Raw genomic sequence first — 10367 nt, forward strand, 5'->3', positions numbered from 1 at the left:
ATACATAACAGGAGAACTGGCCAGCATAAAGAAGATGAACAGTGCTGTAGGCGAGATGAAAAGGTTACGTGCAATAATGCCAAAATATTTCAGCTTTGCTTAAAGGTTACAGTGGAAAATTAGGACAAAGACAATGTTAAATTGCTTCAGTTCCTTTGGTTACTGGGGGACCTTGCGCAATATCTTATAGTAGCAATGTCACCTAAAATAAAGCTGATTCCAGTTTTATTTAATTTTATATTTCTAATCAGTAATAGATGTGTATAGTTTCAGAAGAGCCGATGAGAACACCAATGCGTCCTGCACAATGCTCTGCAGTTGTGTACCCACTCCTTTGTGTTCCTGACCTTTATGTCATGTGTTTGCTGTGCTGTGTAATCAAGTGGTCACTTGTTTCCCCTGGTCTTATAGAACAAAGACGTGACTCTCGCACCAACATTTAGAACATGTTTGACAGAGCAGGAAATAAACTGAAATCCCCAAACAGCAGAGTCAGAAATAGCTCTTGTTTTCACATGGTACAAGTGTGTGTGTGTGTGTTAATGCTTTTTATGTCTGGTCTGCCAGAGTTATCTTAGGATTTTGCAGGGCTTTCTCTGTTCGGCTATACTCTGTAAATCAGAATTGACAGCATCTGGCGTCAGTTTATGATGTAGATTTAATGTGATTTTCTTTCATGTTTGTATTGTGATAGTATTCTGTGTATTATACTATGCACATACAGATCGATATACAGCCTGTGTAGAAGACTGTTGGCTTTTCGGACACATTTGAGCAAGTAAACATTTAAAAAAAATTACCTGAAAATGTGACACAGAATCAATTAGAATTTCAATGAGAGAAAAAGCTGATGTATTTCATGGAAAAGTAAGAGTAGTCTACATCATTCTTTAGTCTATATTATTCAAATATAGAAATGTTAGTGTCACAGGATTCAGAGTAGGTGCTAATGATTAGGGAGACTTATTTAACTCCATGTCATCAGGTGTTTTTTGTGCTGTTAAAGTGTGTGATGTCATCTACCAAGACCTAAGCTGCTCCACGAGAACTTCAGGGAAAAAACTGGTTGTGGATGCTCGCGAGATTATTAGTGTTTCACACGACTGCCAACTTGTATAAATACAAGAACATACATTTTGATGAAAAAAGTCTGCCATAACTCAAAAATGTCTTCTCATCTGTAGGCAGTTGTCACAACTGATGGTGTCAAATTGGATACATCTTTAATTGTAAAGAGGTTTTACAAACAGGAAAGATTATTTACAATAAGAATGTGCTCTGGACAGATGAATCAGTGACATAGTTGCTTTGAAATGGTAGTATTTGGAGTTGCTTTGCTGACTTGGCGACTGGGGAACATTACGTGATTTAACTGTGAATTTCACATCATATCAAAAAAGTGCTTAAACTGTAAGTATACCTTTGATCCTAAGCACCACTAGCAAATCCACCCAGGGATGGCTCAAGAAGAAGAAATGAAGAGTTATGGAATGGGTAGTCAAAGATCTGAATTCTGCTGAACTGTAGGATATTTGAAAGAGAGCAGCACATGCAAGCAAAAGCTCAAACATCTTAAACTGAACTGAAAACATTTTGGAAGGAAGAGTAGCAAACCCTTTCAAAAGGACCATTTCCTGGTAGATGAGGCTGAACTGGCTTCAAAAGCTGAGGATGTGCTTACTTTTTCTGAAGAGGAATTTTACATCTATTGATACTTTTGCTAAATAAATCTTTGCTTTGTTCACTATATGTGCATTTTAAAAGAAAACATTATCTTCCATCTATGTGTTACACAAAATTAGCTGATAAATAAGGTATAAAATTGGAGACTTTCACAGGTTCCAATTTTACAGATTTCTTTATACGTTGAAATCTAGATTTGGACAAAATAAAAAATTGGAAGAAATCCCCTTGAACTCTAATACTAATAATGATTAAAATGATCAATACTCAAATATCAGCTCTAGTGCTAGCATCGCTAAAAAAAAAGAAGACAAAAATGAATTCAGAGAGTTGGCATCTTACGAAAAAGTGAATTATGGTTTATTAGATAAATTGCATCAATATGATTGTATTTGGTCTCCCTTTACAAGCTGGCTTTCTGTAACTTGATGGACAGAGGAGTAATGAGAGAGTGGTGGTGTGGGGATTGGTGTGCGAAGAAAGAATAGGATAATCTCCCTTTGTTTTTTTATTTTTTTAAAATTATTTATTTATGTATTTATTTTTTCAGTTCTGTTATTGAAGTTTAAAATGAAATAAAAATTGCTGATGATAAAAAAAAAATGCATTCAGAGGACATGAAAACATTCACATACTCTCTCACGGTTACTTTATTAGGCACAACTGTTCAACCATTTGTTAACACAAATATCTAATCTGCAAATCGCATGGCAGTAACTCTGAGCTTTTCTGGTAAAGACAACCTGCTGGAAAAAAAAAGCATCAACATGGGGAATAAAGGTGATTTAAGTGACTTTAAATGACTTAATGGGCGTGGTTGTTGGTGCCAGATGGGCTACTCTGAGAATTTCAGAAACTGTTCATCTACTGGGAATTTTCCACACGAACATTTCTAAGGATTACAGAAGATGGTGCAAAAAAGACAAAAATATCCAGTGACGGAAGTTCTCTAGGCAAAAATGGCTTGTTGATGACAGAGGAGAATGAACAGACTGCTTTAAGACTGTAGGAAGTCAACAGCAACTCAAATAACCATCTGTTACAACCAAGGTGTGCAGAAGAGCATCCCTTTTCGTGCACCATATTGAATCTGAAGTAGTTCTGCCTTGTATCAGTGGGTTATGCTCACGGCGATGATAAAATGGTTTGGAGAATATTTTCTTGGTACACTTTGGATTCCTTATTACCAGTTTGAGCACTGTTTAAATTTGACAGCCTACCTGAGTATTGTTGCTGACCATGTCCGTCCCTTTATGACCACAGTGTAACAATTTCATGACATTAAAATCAGTGTACTCCAATGGCTCCCCACAGTTACAAAATCTCAATCCAGTGGTACACCTCTGGGATGTCATGGAATGGGAGATTTGCATCATGAGTGCAAATGTGCAAATTTAGAGCAAATGTGTCATGTTTTCATGTCAATATGGACAAAAATTTCTGAGGAATGTTTCCATCAGCACCTATGGATGAATCTGTGGATGAATCTAAGCCACGAAAAATTAAGTCAGCGCTGAAAGCAAAATTGGTAAAACTTTTGAGGTCCACCGTGGATGGAAATATTGAGAAACAAGAACATTTGTAGATTCACACATGATCCTAGTTCCACAGGATTACATCATGCTACCAATAAAAACAAACAAATCACTTAAAAAAAGTGATTTATACATTTCATTCTGTCTTTTGGTATCAAGTGCTGAGATGAGCCTTGTGAACGATATAAATAAATCTGATTGTCTCCCATGCTTCTGATTTGATGCATTGTGTATGTTGGTGTGTCTGTTCAGAGACTGTACTTGAACCCTGTGGGCTTATTTGGTAGGAGGAACAGAATGTGTTGTTAACACTGTGTGGAGGCAGTCCTCACACTTTCGCTAAAATCATCACACCCATTAAAAAAAGCACTTGCATGGCTTCTCAGCTGTGAGACACTAGAAAACCAAAAAATAATATAAAAGTAATATTTTTGTCTGTCAGGTCACTAAAAATGATTGCCATTATTATTGTTTCTTGCTTTTTTTAATCTTAAAAACAAAACAAAACCACAACTGTTGGCAGTTATTGTTGAATGAAATATAAGGACTTTCTGTTAATGAACATGTATGTTTTTGTTACAGATGTACAGGGCTGTAATGCATTGACAAAGCAAATGTTTAATTATAGAAGCAACTGTAAAAATGGTTTTCAGCTGAATCCATTAACTCTTTTGTTCATTCATGGGTCTTACATTATGATTTCGTTCCCTCACAAATTGTGAAATGTTCAGGCATGATGCACACAACATGCTCTACAAATCCACAGTTTCTCTCTGATGAATATGTTATGTAATTTTACATAGTATAGACGTGTATAGGTTGTGCTTGTGTGAGTGGGTGGGTTGATTCTCAACAATTTATGCTTCAAAGCTCAGAGGCACAGATGGCTGCTCAGTTTTGTTGTTGAGTTGCTCTACCGGTTTCTTGTCTTTGGCTCTGGGTTGCCATCCTGTCTTGGCCTTGGCAAAACAATAGTACCCACCTACTCATACAATCCACATTTACACACGTGCATGCACGCACACACATACACACACACACAAACACAAGCACAAACACATACTTGGAAGTATCTGGTCCTTACCCTGCAGGCTAATCAAGCTGCCTACTCTGTAATAACCACCAACCCTGCTGCATCAAGTGACCTGACCCCTGCCAGAGTCCAATCCAGCATGCTAATCGCTGTGACAGGCAACTTAGCTCAGCAGTTTTTTCATTAAATTTAATAGAACCATGTTGTTTTGCAGAGTTGTGTATACTGTACCCAAAATACACAGTAAGAGAAACTTAGCTTAAAAATCTCTATGACACAACTTACCTTCATAATCCAATGCAACTTTATCTCCTGAAATTATATGATTTTTTTCCACATATTTATTTGCTTATAAACTGTAATGTTTATAAAGACTTTTGAACCTTTACAATGAACTGCAATGTTGGAAGGGAGTCCCAGTCCCTTATTGAGTAATTAGCCATTACCTTAATAATAAAGCACAAATTACCCACAGATTGGTAGCACAAATTGAATAAAGGAAGCGGTGCAAATTTGCCCTGCCTAAACCTGGCCCTAGCGATCCACAGTTTATACCGAAGAGAGAGTTGAATGATGAAAAAAGTGGAATTTATCCTTGTGCAGTTGATGACTGCTGCTCCGGCACTTCTCATCCTGCTCTGAATAAGACTAAAAACCCTAGTGGGATGCGTATATATTTGCATGTGTGAGCAGCTGTGTAGCAGTGCAGAAGTGTTTTATTTAATCATCTCTCTATTTGCTCTTCTTTGTAGCACATTTTTAGACAGATAAAAAGCTGAGTGTGTACTGAAGGCAAAGCAAAATTCTTTCAATACACCTTACAGATGGAATGTGAACACACACAGAAATACACACACATGCTTATACTACACTGTAGCATGACGTGCAACATGAGACATGGTAGTATTATGCAGCGTAAACACAGTGCAGTGGATTAATTATCACATGGCTGGGGTACCTCTATTAAAATCCAATAGGCTGCTATTGTATTTAGCTTGCTGATAATGCTAATGCAATATGAAATGTTCTCCCAATGTAGAGTATGTTTTCTCATTTTCATGCTTCATACAATCTATGTATAGATTCAGTCTGTTCTGAAGTCCTTTTTTTTCCTGCATTTCAGTTGTTCATTATTTATTAGCTCCAATTTCAACATGATCAGCTCAGTTTCTGTCGTGCTGGCAGAGCAGGGCAGATACACGAGCACACGAGCGTAATACAGTGCAAAAAATGACGTAGACGACTACGTTGTAGACTTTACCGGGATGAAATTGAGGACCACAATTCTAACTTTAGTCTTGCACACTGAAGAATGTGGCACACCCAAAATGCATGGCCACTTTTGTGTTAATCATTTAATTTAATTTATTTAATTTGTTTATCAGTTATTTTCTGTGGCTATTAATATCCAAAATGACTTTGACAACATGACCAACCTAACCAGTGCATTATTTTGTCACATAAACTGTATAGAAGGTACAAAGAAATGGAGCAACACCCCAGGTGGAACTATTATTCCAAGACAGGTGCAACCCGGTTGCTTTAGGGGGATGGACTTCCGCCCACGAGTCAGATGCAAGCTGAGAGGCAAACCGAGTGCACTGTCTTCATTGCTCCTGAACTTTACCTGTGTTTGCAGGGATTTCTTACGGGCCCCAGGAATGGTGCCACAATAACAAAGAAGAAATCCCTGCAAACACAGGTAAAGTTCAGGAGCAAGTGCACTCGGTTTGCCTCTCAGCTTGCATCTCTTATTCAAGTTTCAACAAACATGAACAGCATTAACAATATCCACGTGTGCATGACTTTTTCAGTCCCAGTGTCCATATCTGTCCATTTCCCCAAAGTCACAAGTAGAAAAATAAATGAATTCACACTCTACACGTTCCACTATTTTACATGTACTTCATGCGATTGCTCAGTCTAAGCAAAACAAAAGTACACACCTGCTCTTACTTAAGCAGTTGGAAGCCACTGTAATCTACAATGAATTTACAGCAATATACGACTGTACAGATTCTGAATACTGAAATTGAGCAGAATTAGACACACATTTACAGCACACTGAGGATGAAATTCACTTTTGCATAACATGGACAACTTCTTTCTACTTCACATGTCATTAACACTCACATATTAAACAGCTATATACTTTTCAAACCTCAATGACACTTAACAATAAAACATCTTTGTATCAAAGGTTTATATAAAATAGTAAAGTGTGCGGGAGTACCAACCTTCATAATGAAAAGAAAATAAATCGATATGAATGACCTTCCTACAAGACAATGCTCTGGGCGCTAACGACCCACAATACAAAACATTACCGCGCCGTTTCTGCTAGCGGCCTGCGCAGCCTGACGCCGCTGTCTCACACTGATGCGAGTCGACCGCGCGGCAGTGCCCATAAGTGTTACAGGTACTGTTCTACTTCTTCACAAGTTAACATGGAGATAAAACATTGTTATGTACAAACAGTGGTAGTATTTCTTTACCAGGTACCAACCTGCAAACACAGGTAAAGTTCAGGAGCAATGAAGACAGTGCACTCGGTTTGCCTCTCAGCTTGCATCTGACTCGTGGGCGGAAGTCCATCCCCCTAAAGCAACCGGGTTGCACCTGTCTTGGAATAATAGTTCCACCTGGGGTGTTGCTCCATTTCTTTGTACCTTCTATACAGTTTATGTAACAAAATAATGCACTGGTTAGGTTGGTCATGTTGTCAAAGTCATTTTGGATATTAATAGCCACAGAAAATAACTGATAAACAAATTAAATAAATTAAATTAAATGATTAACACAAAAGTGGCCATGCATTTTGGGTGTGCCACACACTCCCCTACAAACCAAAAGTGGCTCCCGACACTTGCAATTAACAGTGTAAACTTCCATTAACTCTGAATCAAACTTTAACTCTTCACTCAATATACTCACAAATTACAAATACATATGGGTGTGCAATGATTTTCTACATTTTCTGAATACCCAACACTATATGTACCCAAGGTCCTATGCCCGTCTTAAACTCAGCAGCAGATCGGGTAAGTGACAGCGGAGTGTACACCAGGCATAATATGGATGGGTTGGACTGAATGCCAGTACGATTGTGGACACTGGTGCATATAGAACACTGGCTGTACACCCACAGAACTAACAGCAAGACGTGGCTGATACGTTGGTTGGCCAAGGGAAGAATAGGTCAGTATCTGGCCAGGTCTCCTCTGCCTTGTAGATCTCCTTAGTACGGGCTGAGGTTCAGGTTGAGACCCTTGAGTGTTTTCACTGGAGTCATTGGTCTGGGGCGCCAGCTGCTCTTCGCCAAACTCTGGTTCCTCCACAGGGGGCGAAATGTCATTCTCTCTCTCCTGCTCCATCTCTCCTACACTCACTCGGTCAAACTCTGATCCCATAGGAGCATCGCCACCCTGCATGTCACCAGGTGTCTCAGGACTAACCAATGACCCGCTCACTGGGACCTGATTAGGAATGTCCCGATTGGTCCTTAATGATTCTCTGGGTACCCGCAGCCAGTAACAAGGTGCCTCCTCATCCGTTTCAGATCCACTTACATCACCAGCCTCTATTTGGTCGACCGTTTCCCGTGGCTGATTTGACTTTCCTTTTGCCCTTGGCGGTCTATCAGGCATGCGATCATCTGTAATGTCTGCTGGTAGATCATTAACTTGAAGCAACAAATTTCTGTGGAGGGTGCGAGTATGGTGACCTCTGTTTTCAGGGCTGACCTTATAAACTGGGTTGTCACCAACCTGCTCTCTGACAATGTAGATAGTTTTCTCCCAATAGGGTTTCAGTTTGCATGGACCTCCCCTTTCTGCAACGTTGCGAACAAGAACCCTGTCACCTGGTTGTAGGGTTACACCCCTGTTCCGTTTGTCATAATAGTGCTTGCCTTTGGCACTCGAATGTTGGCTGTTCGTGCTGGCTATCTTGTACGCTTCGATCATTTTCTCTTTCCATCGTTTTGCATATCCACTTGGAGTGTCGGCCTCGTCCTCAGCTACCAACCCAAAGAGGAGATCGACGGGGAGACGTGGATGGCGACCATAAAGGAGGTAATATGGAGAAAACCCAGTGGACTCATGTTTGGTGCAGTTGTATGCGTGCACAACGTGAGACAGGTGATCTTTCCAGTTCTCTCTCTCTTTCTCGCCCAACGTCCTGAGCATTTGTAGCAGAGTCCGATTGAACCTCTCTGCAGGGTTGCCCTGTGGATGGTATGGGGAAGTCCTAGAATGGTTTACACCGGCCAGTTGTCTGAGAGCCCTAAACAACTCATTCTCAAACTCCCGGCCCTGATCATGGTGAAGCTTAGCTGGATAGCCAAACCGAAGATTCGCTCCGCAGCTGTCTTTCCAGCCTTGTTTTTAGTGGGGTATGCTTGTGTGAATCTGGTGAAGTGGTTGACTACAACCAGTATGTATTCGTACCCACCCCGGCTGGTCTCAAGGTGCAGAAAGTCAATGCATACGAGCTCTAGGGGCGAGCTCGATGTAAGGCTCCCCATAGGTGCCCTGTCAGGTAAGGCTGGCTTTTTTTGCTTAATGCAACGACATCGTCTGGTGATATATTCCTCAACCTCTCTCTTCATAAAGGGCCAATAAAAGCGATCTCTTACTAGGCTAAGGACTCTTTCCACACCAACATGTCCCATGTTGTCATGGAGGTGTGAGAGGACAGTTTGTTTGTAGATGGCAGGCAGGACTAACTGCTTTCGGCTGGGAGTCTTCCTATAGAGTAAGCCATTTTCCACCTGCAGCCTACTCCATTCTCGTGACAATTTCCTTGTGGACTTGTCCAATGTTCTACGAACCTCATCAGTTAGATCTCTGTTATTCTCCTTTAACTCTTAACATTTTTCTGATAACAGGATCTTTCCGCTGCTCATCTGAGAGCTCTTTGCAGCTGATGACTGGAAATGTTCCAGTGTCTGCATGTGTCTGGTGTTGTGATGTTATGTTGAGGGCTGCCACCCATGCTACATCCCCTTTTTCTGCAGTCCTAGTTCCCTCCCAGGTGGCACACACTGCCTCTTCTGGTAGTCTTTCTGAGCACTGATCCATAAAAACACTGATATCAAGTGGACAGCGCGAAAGCGTGTCTGCATCAATGTTCTGTTTGCCTGGCCGATACCTGATTTCAAAATGGAAATCGGCAAGCTGCCCCACCCAGCGATGACCCACAGCATTGAGCTTGGCTGTGCTCATAATGTAGGTCAGGGGGTTGTTGTCCGTGAAGACCGTGAAATGGGGCGCATAGTACAGGTAGTCGACAAATTTTTCACATACTGCCCATTTCAAGGCCAGAAACTCCAGTTTCCCACTATGGAGGTGGCAATTCTGTTCTGCGGCCCCTTCCCCTTTTCTCTTACAAGGTTAGTTAGAGGTGGGCTGGGGTTTGTCTTGAGCAATTCATAAAGCGGCCTGGCTATGCGGGAGAAGTCCTGCACATAAGTCCGGTAGTAGCTCAGAAAACCCAGTAGCCGCCTGACATCACCGACTGTTTGAGGGGCTTTTTGCTTTAGCGCCTGTACTGCCTCTAGGTCCTTTGGGTCTATCCTCACTCCATCTGCCGACACCAGGCGGCCTACATACCTGACCTCTTTGCGAAGTAGCTCACATTTCTCAGGGCGGAGCTTAACTCCATGGCGTTGCAGAGCTTGAAGTACACGCCGCAAGACCTCAACATGTTCCTCAAAGGACCTGGAGAAACATAGCACATCATCCAGATAAGGGATGCAACACTCATCCCTGAGTGTGTCCAACATTTCCTCCATGCTTCTTTGGAAGGCTGCTGGTGCATTAGAAAGGCCAAACGGGATCCTGACCCACTCATATAAGCCCCATGGGGTGGTGAATGCAGTCAGGTGCCTGGACCCCTCCGCGATAAAGCCTTGGTGGTAAGCCTTGCCCTGATCTAGGATGGAAAACCACCTGTAGCCTCCGAGTGAGTCAATCAGGTCCTGTATGCGGGGGAGGGGGTGCCGATCTGGCACAGTCTTTTTGTTGAGAAGCCGGTAATCAATGCACAGGCGCAATGATCCGTCTTTCTTTCTCACACAAACAATAGGGGCAGCATATGGCGAGTGTGATTTTACA

General features: G+C 41.4%; 1 protein-coding gene and 1 long non-coding RNA gene across 3 annotated transcripts in view; one reads left to right on the top strand and one right to left on the bottom strand.

Moving 5' to 3' along the window:
- Window positions 1–10367, top strand: part of fgf13a (fibroblast growth factor 13a) — a 99104-nt gene that overhangs the window by 10438 nt on the left and 78299 nt on the right. The window lies entirely within an intron of this gene.
- The window catches only part of LOC145431878 (uncharacterized), a 29320-nt gene that overhangs the window by 2519 nt on the left and 16434 nt on the right, over window positions 1–10367 (bottom strand). The gene's annotated exons all lie outside the window — the stretch shown is intronic.

Source organism: Astatotilapia calliptera, chromosome 2, assembly GCF_964374335.1.
Source record: "Astatotilapia calliptera chromosome 2, fAstCal68.1, whole genome shotgun sequence".
NCBI lineage: Eukaryota > Metazoa > Chordata > Actinopteri > Cichliformes > Cichlidae > Astatotilapia > Astatotilapia calliptera.